The sequence below is a fragment of the Rattus norvegicus genome, chromosome 4, assembly GCF_036323735.1.
Source record: "Rattus norvegicus strain BN/NHsdMcwi chromosome 4, GRCr8, whole genome shotgun sequence".
NCBI lineage: Eukaryota > Metazoa > Chordata > Mammalia > Rodentia > Muridae > Rattus > Rattus norvegicus.
The window spans coordinates 125,378,228-125,391,349 of NC_086022.1; the positions used below are offsets into that span (position 1 = coordinate 125,378,228).

A 13,122-nucleotide genomic window follows, 5' to 3' on the forward strand; every position below is an offset into this window, starting at 1 on the left:
AAAAAACCCAGGATAGCTAAAGCTATCCTCATCAATAAAAGGACTTCAGGGGGAATCACTATCCCTGAACTCAAGCAGTATTACAGAGCAATAGTGATAAAAACTGCATGGTATTGGTACAGAGACAGACAGATAGACCAAGGGAATAGAATTGAAGACCCAGAAATGAACCCACACACCTATGGTCACTTGATTTTTGACAAAGGAGCCAAAACCATCCAATGGAAAAAAGATAGCATTTTCAGCAAATGGTGCTGGTTCAACTGGAGGTCAACATGTAGAAGAATGCAGCTCGATCCATGCTTATCACCCTGTACAAAGCTTAAGTCCAAGTGGATCAAGGACCTCCACATCAAACCAGACACACTCAAAAAATAGAAGAAAAACTAGGGAACCATCTGGAACACATGGGCACTGGAAAAAATTTCCTGAACAAAACACCAATGGCTTACGCTCTAAGATCAAGAATCGACAAATGGGATCTCATAAAACTGCAAAGCTTCTGTAAGGCAAAGGACACTGTGGTTAGGACAAAACGGCAACCAACAGATTGGGAAAAGATCTTTACCAATCCTACAACAGATAGAGGCCTTATATCCAAAATATACAAAGAACTCAAGAAGTTAGACCGCAGGGAAACAAATAACCCTATTAAAAAATGGGGTTCAGAGCTAAACAAAGAATTCACAGCTGAGGAATGCCGAATGGCTGAGAAACACCTAAAGAAATGTTCAACATCTTTAGTCATAAGGGAAATGCAAATCAAAACAACCCTGAGATTTCACCTCACACCAGTGAGAATGGCTAAGATCAAAAACTCAGGTGACAGCAGATGCTGGCGAGGATGTGGAGAAAGAGGAACACTCCTCCATTGTTGGTGGGATTGCAGACTGGTACAACCATTCTGGAAATCAGTCTGGAGGTTCCTCAGAAAATTGGACATTGAACTGCCTGAGGATCCAGCTATACCTCTCTTGGGCATATACCCAAAAGATGCCTCAACATATAAAAGAGACACGTGCTCCACTATGTTCATTGCAGCCTTATTTATAATAGCCAGAAACTGGAAAGAACCCAGATGCCCTTCAACAGAGGAATGGATACAGAAAATGTGGTACATCTACACAATGGAATATTACTCAGCTATCAAAAACAACGAGTTTATGAAATTCGTAGGCAAATGGTTGGAACTGGAAAATATCATCCTGAGTGAGCTAACCCAATCACAGAAAGACATACATGGTATGCACTCATTGATAAGTGGCTATTAGCCCAAATGCTTGAATTACCCTAGATCCCTAGAACAAACGAAACTCAAGACGGATGATCAAAATGTGAATGCTTCACTCCTTCTTTAAATGAGGAAAAAGAATACCCTTGGCAGGGAAGGGAGAGGCAAAGATTAAAACAGAGACTGAAGGAACACCCATTCAGAGCCTGCCCCACATGTGGCCCATACATATACAGCCACCCAATTAGACAAGATGGATGAAGCAAAGAAGTGCAGACCGACAGGAGCCGGATGTAGATCGCTCCTGAGAGACACAGCCAGAATACAGCAAATACAGAGGCGAATGCCAGCAGCAAACCACTGAACTGAGAATAGGTCCCCTGTTGAAGGAATCAGAGAAAGAACTGGAAGAGCTTGAAGGGGCTCGAGACCCCATATGTACAACAATGTCAAGCAACCAGAGCTTCCAGGGACTAAGCCACTACCTAAAGACTATACATGGACTGACCCTGGACTCTGACCCCATGGGTAGCAATGAATATCCTAGTAAGAGCACCAGTGGAAGGGGAAGCCCTGGGTCCTGCTAAGACTGAACCCCCAGTGAACTAGACTATGGGGGGAGGGCGGCAATGGGGGGAGGGTTGGGAGGGGAACACCCATAAGGAAGGGGACGGGGGAGGGGGATGTTTGCCCGGAAACCGGGAAAGGGAATAACACTCGAAATGTATATAAGAAATACTCAAGTTAATTTAAAAAAAAAAAAAAAAAAAAAAAAAAAGAAGGCTCTTGCCAGGCCCTTGCCTCCAGGAAGCCAGCCAGGACTCCATCCAGTGCACCTGACAGGCTGTGTTGGAGACAGTTTCTTTTTCTAGATACATCTATGTCTGACTCTGTCACCATGGACTCCTCTGGGGCTGGGTGGTCCTCCTCTGGGTCTCTAAGAACTGCCTGGGCTTAGGGTGCCAGTAGGAAAATGAGGGGGAAGCAAAGGGCTAGGGTGTGTTGAGGAGCAATGCGGTAAGACAATAAATAGTAGGCCCTGAATTTAATCCAGAATGCCTGGTGGCCAGGACACGTGCTGAGCTCCCACACACCAGTCTGCCTATCTGCAAATGACCCAAGAGGCACTGCTCTCAGCTTCCCTACTGTACTCCACACAGCAGTTCCTTTAACCAGTGAGGTCCAAAACTTGGTAGCATACTTGGGTTGAATGTGATCTGTCCCTTTGAAGTCAGCCATAAGCCGGTTGAGAGGTGTTGGGACTTCGAGAGGTGGCGCTTAGGAGAGATTAATGACATTCTCATGGGACTTGGTTGGTACCTGCAATCGGGGATTGTGTTAAAAGGAGGCTGCCCATTGGGCTTTGCCCCTTTCAGGGTGTTTGTTTTTCTGCTTTCGCTGTGTTATGACATAGCACAGGGTCACCACCAGGTGTGGCCACGTACACCAAGAGGACTTGCAACCCTCAGAACTGTGAGCTCCTTTATAAATTACCCCACTTCCGGTGCTTTGCCATAGCAACAGATGCTCGGCTAAGATGTAATTTCACTTCCTGAAATCAATTCATTTTTTTAGAGCATCTACAGTTTTAGTTTATATTTGTAAAATTTGTTCGTATTTACTTTCTCAGTGATAAACACTGCAGATCTATCTTTGTAGGGTATATGGAATATACGGACAGGAGAAATACAAGGGCATTCGTATGTGTTGGTCCTCCACACAGTGACATCCCTGACAGACTCTGGGACTGACATCCCTTTCCTGAGGCTCAGTGCTCAGGGAGCTGATGTCCCAGGTACTGAGGTGAGGGCAGGAGCTGTGGATGAGGGCTGCCTTGTCTTCCCTAACTGTGTGTCCTTGAGGAAGTTGCTACATCGCTCTGAGCTATAGGTTTCTCATTTGTGAAGTGTGGGTGAGGATGTTAGCCCATCACAAAAAGGAAAATGTAGTCGCAAGGCTGAGTGTGGAGGTAGGAAAACAGGTCTCAGAAGCCCCTGAGGGTGGCCGGGGATATTTATGGCTCAGGCATGGGGAAAGTAGACTGTCAGGTGAGAAGTCATCAGTGGTCTGCCTGCAATCAAATGTCACCAGCCGTGATGAGACAATCTACAAGACCAAGGTGCTATGGCCACCTCTACAATGGGTGAAGAGGCCATTCCCTTTCTCTTTCCCTTTCATTTCTTTTCCTGTGGCACAAGGACCTGAACAGAGGCTTTTATACATGCCAGGCACAAGTTCTGCCACCAGGCTGTACCCCAGCCACTGAACTGGTGGAATCATTTCAGGTCAGTGAGCCAGAGGGATGCGGTGAGTTTCGCCAGGTGCAGCAGTCACCCTGAGTGCTCAGGGCTCTGCAGAACAGCCAATGAGAGCATAGCCTGGGTCCCTCATTGCTGCAAGTGGCCACTGAGGAAGCCCGGCCAGCAAGCTTGTCACCAGGCAGACCCCCGCCACCTGCCAGGGCTGACGTATGCCAGGAGCTGAGGCCTCTGTCCACTGGGTGAACAGTATAAAGAAAGTGAGCAGATGATTCCTGTGCCCAGAGCCATCCCCATGGTGTGCAGGGGAGGGTGACAGGTGGGGCATGTCTGAGGCTGAAAGCTGAGGTCAGCCCCAGAGAGGTCTGATTGGCAGGATGGTTGTTGTCAACACCATTCTGAGTCTTGGTGGTTTGAGTATACGTGACATATTTCTTCTATGACCTTAAGTTTGGGTCAGAAAGGAAAGATCAGAACAAAATGGCACCAAGCAGCTTGCTAAATGTGTGCCTAGGGCCTTGACCTGAAGTGGAGTGGGGTGGCTTCTGCCTTCACACGGTCCTGGTGTCAGAACCTATGACCATCTGGCTTTCTGTTTCAATTAGCAGTAACCAGCAATAATTGGCAATAATCATGCCTCAGATAAACCTCATTGGCTATGATACTGCCACTGCACAGAGCCCCGTCTGGCTTTCTGGACAGCGAAAGAAGGACTCCACAGACAGCCAAAGACCATGAAGTCATGCAATAGAGCACCACAGCCGCAAGGCTCTTCATGGGTTCAACTTATCAGGCCTAAACCATCTTTAATTTAATTTAATTTTTTTTTCAGAGCTGGGGACCAAACCCAGGGCCTTGCGCTTGCTAGGCAAGCACTCTACCACTGAGCTAAATCCCCAACCCCAGGCCTAAACCATCTGACTAGTGGGTCGCTAGCCAGAGCCACTCTGGGTTTTAATTGCTCTGAAAGGTCCATTGGGCCATCAGAGTGACTATGATAGCGGTAAAAGTACAACACCGCATTCTCACTGTTGTCTCTGTAACAGCATGCACTGTGTAAAGTATCCTGGAAATCAACCACAGGAACCTCACCCCAGCAGGCCCAGATGACAGACAGAATCTGTTGATTCAAGAACCTTCAGACAATTTGGTCAGGTGTGAAGTGAATTAAAACAGCGTTTCTCTTACTCCCTCCAGACAGGAAGGTGGCATCCCTTAGGGACAGTCACCAACTCCAGCAGAACCTCAGTGGCCTCTTCTCTGGGTACCTATCCCATGGCTGTCAGTGTAAGCTTCTCTTATAATTGGGAAGGTTGAGTAAACCCTCATGGCTTCAGTATGTTATCGGGATGAAGAGCTCTGCATCTTAAAGACATCCAGGTACACCCCTCTTCTTAAGTGGTTCCCCTAGAAGAGTCAACTGTACTATCTAGGGTGGCCCTGACTATCCAATCACCCGTGATAACCTTTGCAGCAATGCTTCTTAGCACTTTTCAGAAACGCGTAGGGGGGATCCAAGTCACAGGGACTCAGAGTGGGCTGGGGCACTGCTCTGTGCCCTGTGTCTCCCAGAAAGCCCAAGGACCACTTTCTGAGAGACAGATCTGGGACCAGCTAGCTCCAGCCTATTTCCTTGCATGTTGGGTGTCCTTAGCCTGTTAAATGTCTGGGGGGCAGGGCTTTAATGTTGCTGTGGCTCTGACAGAATGATTTATCACCTTGTAGGTCAGGGGATGGAGATACCTGCAAACATCTACGGAATGTTACCAGTGGTGTTTTTAAGGGGGCCCCTCACTAACTATGTAGATATACACAGTAGCATTGTAGCAGCACCAAGCCAGCAAGGAGCCAGGTGTCCCATCTTGAGATTAGAGTGAGAGAGGGCATGTTGGCAGCTGGCAAGGCAAGCCTAGCTTCTCTTCTGGCATGTCTTGGCCCTTGGCTTCCATTCATTCATAGATAGTTTGTATCTTTTTCTGTCTTTTTTTAAATCATGATTCATTCTACATTCCATCCAACTTACTTTAAATTGTACAGTTCCTTTTCTGTACAATTCTGCCATGGCAGAGAACATTCTCTCTGAAAGTAACCCTGCTATTAGCAGTACTCCTTGTTGCCCCTAGCAACCACTGATCTTCTTTGTGTGTTGATAAATTTGTCTGTTGCCAACATTTCATGCAAATGAAATCATACACACACACACACACACACACACACACACACACACACACACACACACACACACGGCCTTTGTGCCAGACTTTGATATAGCTTAGTGTTCCCAAGGTTCTTTGTTTTGGCATGTGCCATACTTAATGCCTTTTCATGCCTGTATAATATTTCATCGTGTGACCCAACCATTCATCAGTGGATGGATATTTGACTTGCTTGTACATTTTGGGTACTGAGGATAATGGTGTGCTGACCATGTATGTACAAGCCTTTGTGTAAACCAAGGTCTTCAGTTCTCTCAAGTGAACAGCAAGGAGGGGAATTTGCTAGGTCATGTGACAACTTTAACTCTTATGCTTTGAAGAACTGCATGAGCTTTCCATGTGGGTCATGTTGCTACAGGGAGTGTGTGAGGCTCTAACACCTGCATCCTTGCCAGCACATGTTACTGTCTGTCCAGGGATGACAATCACCCTTGTGAGTGTGCTGTGCTTTGAACTAATGGTTCTCTTCTGGTTGATGTTTCGAATCTTTTGTTTATGGGGTCTTTTTTTTTTGAGAAGTCTTATTCAAACTGTTTTTACATTTTATTTTTGCTTTTGTTTGTTTGCTTTTTGTTTTGTTTTGCTGTGAGAGTTTTTGGATGCTAGCCCTCCATCAGGTAAATGCTGTGACTCAAATAGCCTTTGAGGTACACGTTTGTAATTTTGATCAAGTCTAATTCATTGGCATCTCCTTTGGGTAACCTGTGCTAAAGGAACTGTTGCCTAACCCAAGACTACAACCCTTCTCTTGAATGTTCTTAGGGTTTTTATATAACCTGCACATTTATGGCTTTGCCCCATTCTGAGTTAGTTCCTTTTCAAATGTTATAAGAAGTTGGTTCCACATCTGTCCTTTTTCAGTGTGGATAGCAGCTGTGGGTAAGCTCCTTTGTCACCAGACTATCTTGGTGTCCTTGTTAGAAGCCCATTGTGCAGAACTTTCCTATTCTGCCCTGCACCACTGTGCTGGCCCATGTGCACCTATCACTGCGGATATGTCTTGAAACTTTGCAGACCAGTTCCATTTCATGATCGCACTAGGCACTCGGTCCCTTGCGTTTCCGGATACATTTTAGAACCAGCTCGTCAATTTCTGCAAAAGACGCAACTAGATATTTTTATCTGGATTGCATTGAAAGTATAGAGCAGCTGGCTTTGTTGCCATGGTGACTGCACCATTGTTGCATTATGGCCACGGGCTGTCTTTTCCTAGTCCTGTTTGACAGTGGTTTGCAGTTCCCAGATGTAAGCTTCAACACCTTCTGTTCCTGGTATCCTGCATGACTTATTCCTTTTGTGGCTTACTCTTTTTGGTTTTTATAAGTGGAATTGTCTCTAGACTGCCTGTGTTTTTGAAGGGGAGGGGAAAGTTTGGGCTTGGAATCCAACTCTGGAGTGTTCTAGGAAAGTGTGGTTGGTGTCCAGTGCTGGAGCCCCAGAGCTCCTGTTGCTTGCTGCTGTGTGTAAGAGCACGGCTGAGTATTATGTGCTGAGCTTTTTTTCAAAATAGCTTTCCTTAACTATATTAGCTCTAATTTTCTTATTCTTAAAAAAAAAACAAATAGAATTTAAAATTAATCCATCAGAATCACCAGGTAAATTCGTTGGGATTTTGTTTTAAATTGTGTTTAGGATTGAACACATTCTTTTGCTACTTTAAATGTCCCTACCCATGACTATGAACTGTTTCCACACTGGGCCATTGTTAACGTTTCTGATCTGACAGTATACTTAGTTCTCTGGGGCTGACATTGTCTGTGAATTCCTAGGTAATCTGTATTTTCATATTTTCTTGGCATTATGATGGTCTTAGAAGATAATCTTTCAGGGTGGCCTTTGTTCACATACAGTGTAATGTGATTGTCTATAATCAGCATCTTGTCAGTAATTTTTCTCATTTCTTGGGTTGAGTTTAGTAATGTATCTGCAAGTCATTTATTTATTTTATTTTATTTGTATCCCCAGAGGGGATACAACCAAGGGTTAAAATTCCTCTGATTCTGTGAATTTGGAGGCAGGGAGAAGGAAGAGGGCCAAAGGAAATACCAGTTAAGTAAGATGCGTGCCTGCCTGTGAGATCACCTGCACTCTCATCTCCAGATTCTCTGCTGTGGCCTGCAACGTCCTCTTCTGTGTCCGCTGACCCTCATCAGCAGGATTGAGTTTAGTAGCTGCCAAAGCGCGTCTTTACTGGGGCAGAGGTGGGACTGTAGCGTGCTAGGCAGCAGGTATGCTGTAAGACACTCGTTTCTCCCAGTAATGGTTGTTGGGGACAGTTACTGGTGAGCCGCTGCCATGCACTGTTGGAGGGCGCGGCTTTGTGTTTTCACTTGAGACAGACTCCATCCTGAGGATTTTGAAGCGCTTAATGCTTAGATTTTAGGGGCTGCAGATCTACAGGCCTGCTCGACGGAGTGGGGAGACATAACCTTCTATCCTAGGCAAGAAACAAAACTACCAATCAAGAGCTAGCGCCTGACAGGAGGAGGGCGGGGCTATGCCTTGCAGAACTCCTGGTCCTCCGCTCGACCCCATCATTCTTACACCACCCCAGGGCTCATTCCATTCTCCTGTGGTCTTTGCATTTTCACTGTGGTCCCATTGGGTGCTTAGGAAGGACTCTGAAGCCAGGAGAGACAGATGAGCTATTCAGACACCCAGCAGCCAGCGGCAGAACCGGGGCAGATCCGGGAACTTAAGCCCTGAGTGCCTCTGCTCCAAGCAAGACAAAGAAAGAGGGAAGGTATTCTGCTTGGGTTCCCTTAAGATGTCCAGGTCCTGGCTCCTTCTAGCTTCTTAGCACTTCTTGATTTTTTTCCAATAAATCGCTTCATTACACTTGTTTGGCTCAGGCTCATATCAAGGAGCTCCTAGTACCTGGACAAAGGTGTGATGTGTAGAGGCTTAAGGGAAGAGAGAGATTTCTCTCTGACCTCACAGCCCTGGCACAGGACTTAGCACATGGATGCATCTGAGGACATTTGACTAGGATTGAAGACCAATTGACGCCTGTTGCCCTGCATCAAGAGTCCTTGTGTGTGAAATGCCACAAACATATAAACCTCACCACGATCCTCGTGCGTCTACTTCTAGGGCTCCCAACCTAGAGACAGGGACTAAGGGGTAGACAGCCTGTCTCCGTGTTTCAGGTCATGGCACAGGCAGCAGGCAGCTGAGCCAGAATTGAACTTGAGCCTATTCTCCAAAGCCAGCCTCTCAGCCTCTGTGTGTGGGCACGTGTGTATCATGTGCTTTCTTGCTTCTTCACCTCAGAATTGAGAATCTGCAGTGAGGGGTCTAGCACAGCACCACCTGCCTCGCTTATCACTCTGGTGTTGTCTGAGCTCACGCTCTGTTTCTGAGCGCTGCTGCTTGGTCTAGAAGGATGGCTCTTCTCCATGATGCTGTCTGAGGCAGGGTCTGGCCTCTCTGAGGCCCACTGCTACAAGTTACCTTCCAAAGCAACCTTCTCTTTTGCCAAGAGAAAATGGTCCCCAGCTCTTCCTCCACCTTGCTGGTCCAGTCCCTGTGGAGGCTATGATGGTACCTGCCTCCTGATGGGGCTATGGCCTTTGGTGACTTAGAACCACCGACTATGGGTTCAGGGTGACAATCCCCACCCATCCCTCCCTGGGGTCACCTGCCAGATACCCAGCTGTACAGATGGGGCTCATATACACATGCCTGAGTGGAGTGGCTTGGTTCCATCTAGCTAATTCTCTTGAAAACAAGCTGACTGCTGCGGTTCAGAGCTGCTAAGAAAAATGCCTCAAGGTCAGCAATACAATGTGAGGAAGGGGGGTTGGTGTTTTTTTTTTTTAAATGCATTTAGAATGTTAACACTAGATAGATTCTGTTTGGTCTTTCCTATTTAAAGAACCCAGACTCCTCAGTGTGACAGAGAGTGTGGTGTTTAATTCAGGAGATAGGTTTGGATTGAACTTGGCTAATTTAAGTAGCCTTACTCTCCTTGACCAGGCCTGGCCCAGGGAAGGATGTGTGACTTCATTTGGCCTAGAGGATTTAAGGGAAAGACTGCTGGGGGCTCCTGGGTGTGGTTCTCCCTAGAAAGGGATATTCGCTGAGCAAGACCTTCCCTTTATCTTTGCTCGACTGTTACCATGACTGGGTATGGTATTGGAATGAGGATAGCTGTCTGTGACTGTGAAGGGAGAGATTACAGCATGTGAAGAGTGACATGTCTGAGCCTTTCAGCCAGCTCAAAGTATTACCTACATGACCTCCAAACTTCTTGTTCTGTTGCTAGTTAACTTTCATTGTCAACGTGACAATAGCCTGAGTCACCTGAGAAAGGAGTTTCAATTGAGGGATTGCCTAGATCAGATTGGCCTATAGACATGTCTGTGGGGAATTATCTTGATTTTTTTTAATGGATGTATGATAGTACAGTCCACTGTGGGTGGCACCAATCCCTAGGCAGGTATAAAAAAGCTGGCCAAGTGTGAGCCTGAGGTAGGCCAGCAGCAACATTCCTCTATGATTTTTGTTTCAGGCTCCTGTGTGGTTTCCTGACCTGTATGTAGACTGAAATAAACCCTTTTCTCCCCAGAGCTGATGTTAATCAGGGTGTTTTATCATGGCAACAGAGGTGAAATTAGAGCAGCAACCCTAATGTTTTAGGCAAAATCTCCTATATGCCAATGAAACCCAGTTTCCAGGTCCTGAGCATTAATCCCCTCAGACAGCTAGAAGGACCAGGTGGCTGGACCCCTGGTAGATAGCCTCTAGTTCACTCAGTCCCTTCTGTTTCCCACAGGAGCCCACTCTACCGTCATCTCTGTACACCAGGAAGGGGTGAATAAAGGCCAGGGAACTTCCTGAGACCCTACAAGCCCATGTCTTTCCTGTGTACAGTCTTGAATTTTCATTGCCTTCCCTTAGTCATCAGGAACTCAATTCCCTAGACTCCTCTACCTATTTGTTCTGTGATTGGCATCCTCTCTGTCCTGTCTACTAACACATTCCTCCCTGGCCAACACTTTTTTACCACCAAACCACAGCGTGAGACCAAATGCCTGTGCAGGGAAGTTGTGCGTCTCTGGTCCTGCCCATGACTCATCCCAGTGTCTGGTAGTCTGTCATGTCAGCCATCGGGTTCTTTAATCCGAGGCCTGTGTCTCATCTCTTGTTCCTAATCCAGGGATAGAGGGCTGAGAGCAAGGTTAACCTTGGTCTTGGATAGTTAAATGAGAGGGGGTGTGGACGAGTAGGTGGATGAACACATGTGCTCACATACCGAACCCTGGGCAGAGGAGGCCAGGAGGCTCTCTCCATGGAGAGCATGGTCCTGGTGATGCTGGCGCAGTGGCTGCTGCAGGGACAGTGCTGACTGCAGAGCTGGGCTGTAGCTTGCTCCTGGGAGGGCAGGTGGAGGCCTGCCCACTGGCCTCCTGCCTTCTCTAATCTCCTCTCCCTGCATCTGGGCTGCTGCAGGCCGGCCCGCCCTCCCCTCTCCTCTGCCAGCTGAGTTATCCCCTCTGCCATCTCCTACCCCAGATGCTTGGGGGCTGGGGCGGGACTCAGGAGGGAGACAGGTGATGGCCCCACCACTTTGGGAAATTAATTAGCTGGGTTCTTCAAATCACTTTGAAGATTTAAAAAAAGAAAAAGAAAAAGGGAGTGGTTGTGAGAAGGGAAGTAGAGAAGAAAAAATGCTTGCTTGCCCTTTCCTGGGGAGGTCAATATCCAAGCCTTCATTTCTTTCCTTTCCAGGGCACAGTCTACACCCATCCTACCTCATAGCTGGTACCTAATAAAACCAACTTCTGGAAGCCAGGCCCTCTGTCTACTGTTCAAAAACAGGGTATTTGTGTCCTGTCTGTTGGCCTCCTATAGAAAAGGGACCCCTCTTGTGCTGGCCTTGGTCCTCAGACCTACCTGAGGGTCTAGCTAGAAACCCTTGGCTACAGCCCAGTCATGCAGCCAGTGTCTCAGCAGAATGTATGAACAGGCAAAGCTCACAGCCTTTCCTTCCACCATGGACAGAGTAGACAGTCCTCACAGCTCAGGTGGAGGCAGGCCTGGAGTCTGGGTCTGGGAACTCAGCTGCCTCCCTGGGGACCACCCAATCAGGCTGCCTGCTGCTTCAGGGCAAACTCCTGCTCAGAGCCTCAGAACAGCTGAGAGCCTTGGGTGGAGAGCATGCCAACTTCCCGCACCCTAAGAAAGTCCTTGTGCTTATCACCAGGCCCCAGGGAGACCGCATGGTGGCTCAGAGGCTTCTCCTCAGATCCCCAGGCTATCCTTTGAGGTGCCCCAGAATGCCCCCTGCCCTTGCCCGAGGCAGAAACCGAAGCTGCAGAAGCTGGCTTTGGCTTGCTGAGAGCTAGCTGGGCTTTCTGCTTCAGCCCCAGCTGGGCTGGAGGAGGGTAGCTGCCTGGCATGCAGGTGAGGTTTGGCAGAGCTATGGTCTGGAAGCTTTCACAGGGCTTCAAAAGTTTGGCATAGGCACATCAGGAGGGATGATGCTTCCTTTTTGGGGACCCCACCCCCGCAGGTCTTGGCATACATGCCAGGCAACAGGTGGGGCTCAGAACCATCTTGTTTATGGCTCCAGGTGAGCACTCATGGGCCCCCCACTGAAGGGGGAGGGGGAGGGGGTTGGGCTTCTGCCAGGGTGCCCCATCTCTACTGCTCCTCAGCTGCAGCATCCAGGGAAACCAGAGCTCTCGCTCTCCCTCTCTCTCATTCCAACTTGGGCCCTACACTCTTTAGTTGGATCTCTTTTGCCTAGAAAGATTGATCGGCCTTGAGAGACACTGTAGGGTCCTTTGACAGAATGGCCATGCTAGGTTTGAGCCTAGCTCAGATGGCTAGCTTGGTCTGAGCCAGGCTCTTGGCTCTGTGAAACGGAAGTAGCAGCTGCTGCCAGGGCTTCTGAAGAGGGGAAAGGACAGGTAGAGGCAGCGATGGTGTAGCTCTGTCATGGGGTTGCTCATGACTCTGTGCAAGGCCTGGCGTAAGGTGGTTGAGGCGTTGTGGATCTGTCCCCTATGGGGAGCCGAAATGGCTCACTGTTTACTCCTTGGGATCACAGACTGGCAGCATCTGTTCAGCAGGCAAGGTCCAAGCTGTCTATACTCCTGAGGAGGTGTGAAGTTAATCCAGGGCATTAAACGTGCTGGCAGGGGTGGAGGCAAAGCTACCACGTGCTGTGCACTTGCTGTGTTTCAGACACTCGACAGTTAACCCAGTCGATGCTCTCAACCACCTGAGGCAGTCTTTTATGACCAAGTTCAGTTTTAGGATGGGCCCGAGCATCCGTGTATCGCTGGCATGGTTTAGAGCTGGGTCTATACCTGGACTGGTGGGCTCTCGTCTGCAGCTACTGAGCCATCCTACCTTTAAGAGAAGACTGAGGATTCCCAGGCAGCAAAGACTTGTCCTGCCATAATGT

At 48.0% G+C, this 13,122-nt stretch overlaps 1 pseudogene; it reads right to left on the bottom strand.

Moving 5' to 3' along the window:
- Positions 1 to 4,107: 4,107 nt before the first annotated feature.
- On the bottom strand, positions 4,108 to 4,171 carry LOC134486899 (U4 spliceosomal RNA; annotated as a pseudogene).
- Between the last annotated feature and the right edge of the window lie 8,951 nt (positions 4,172 to 13,122).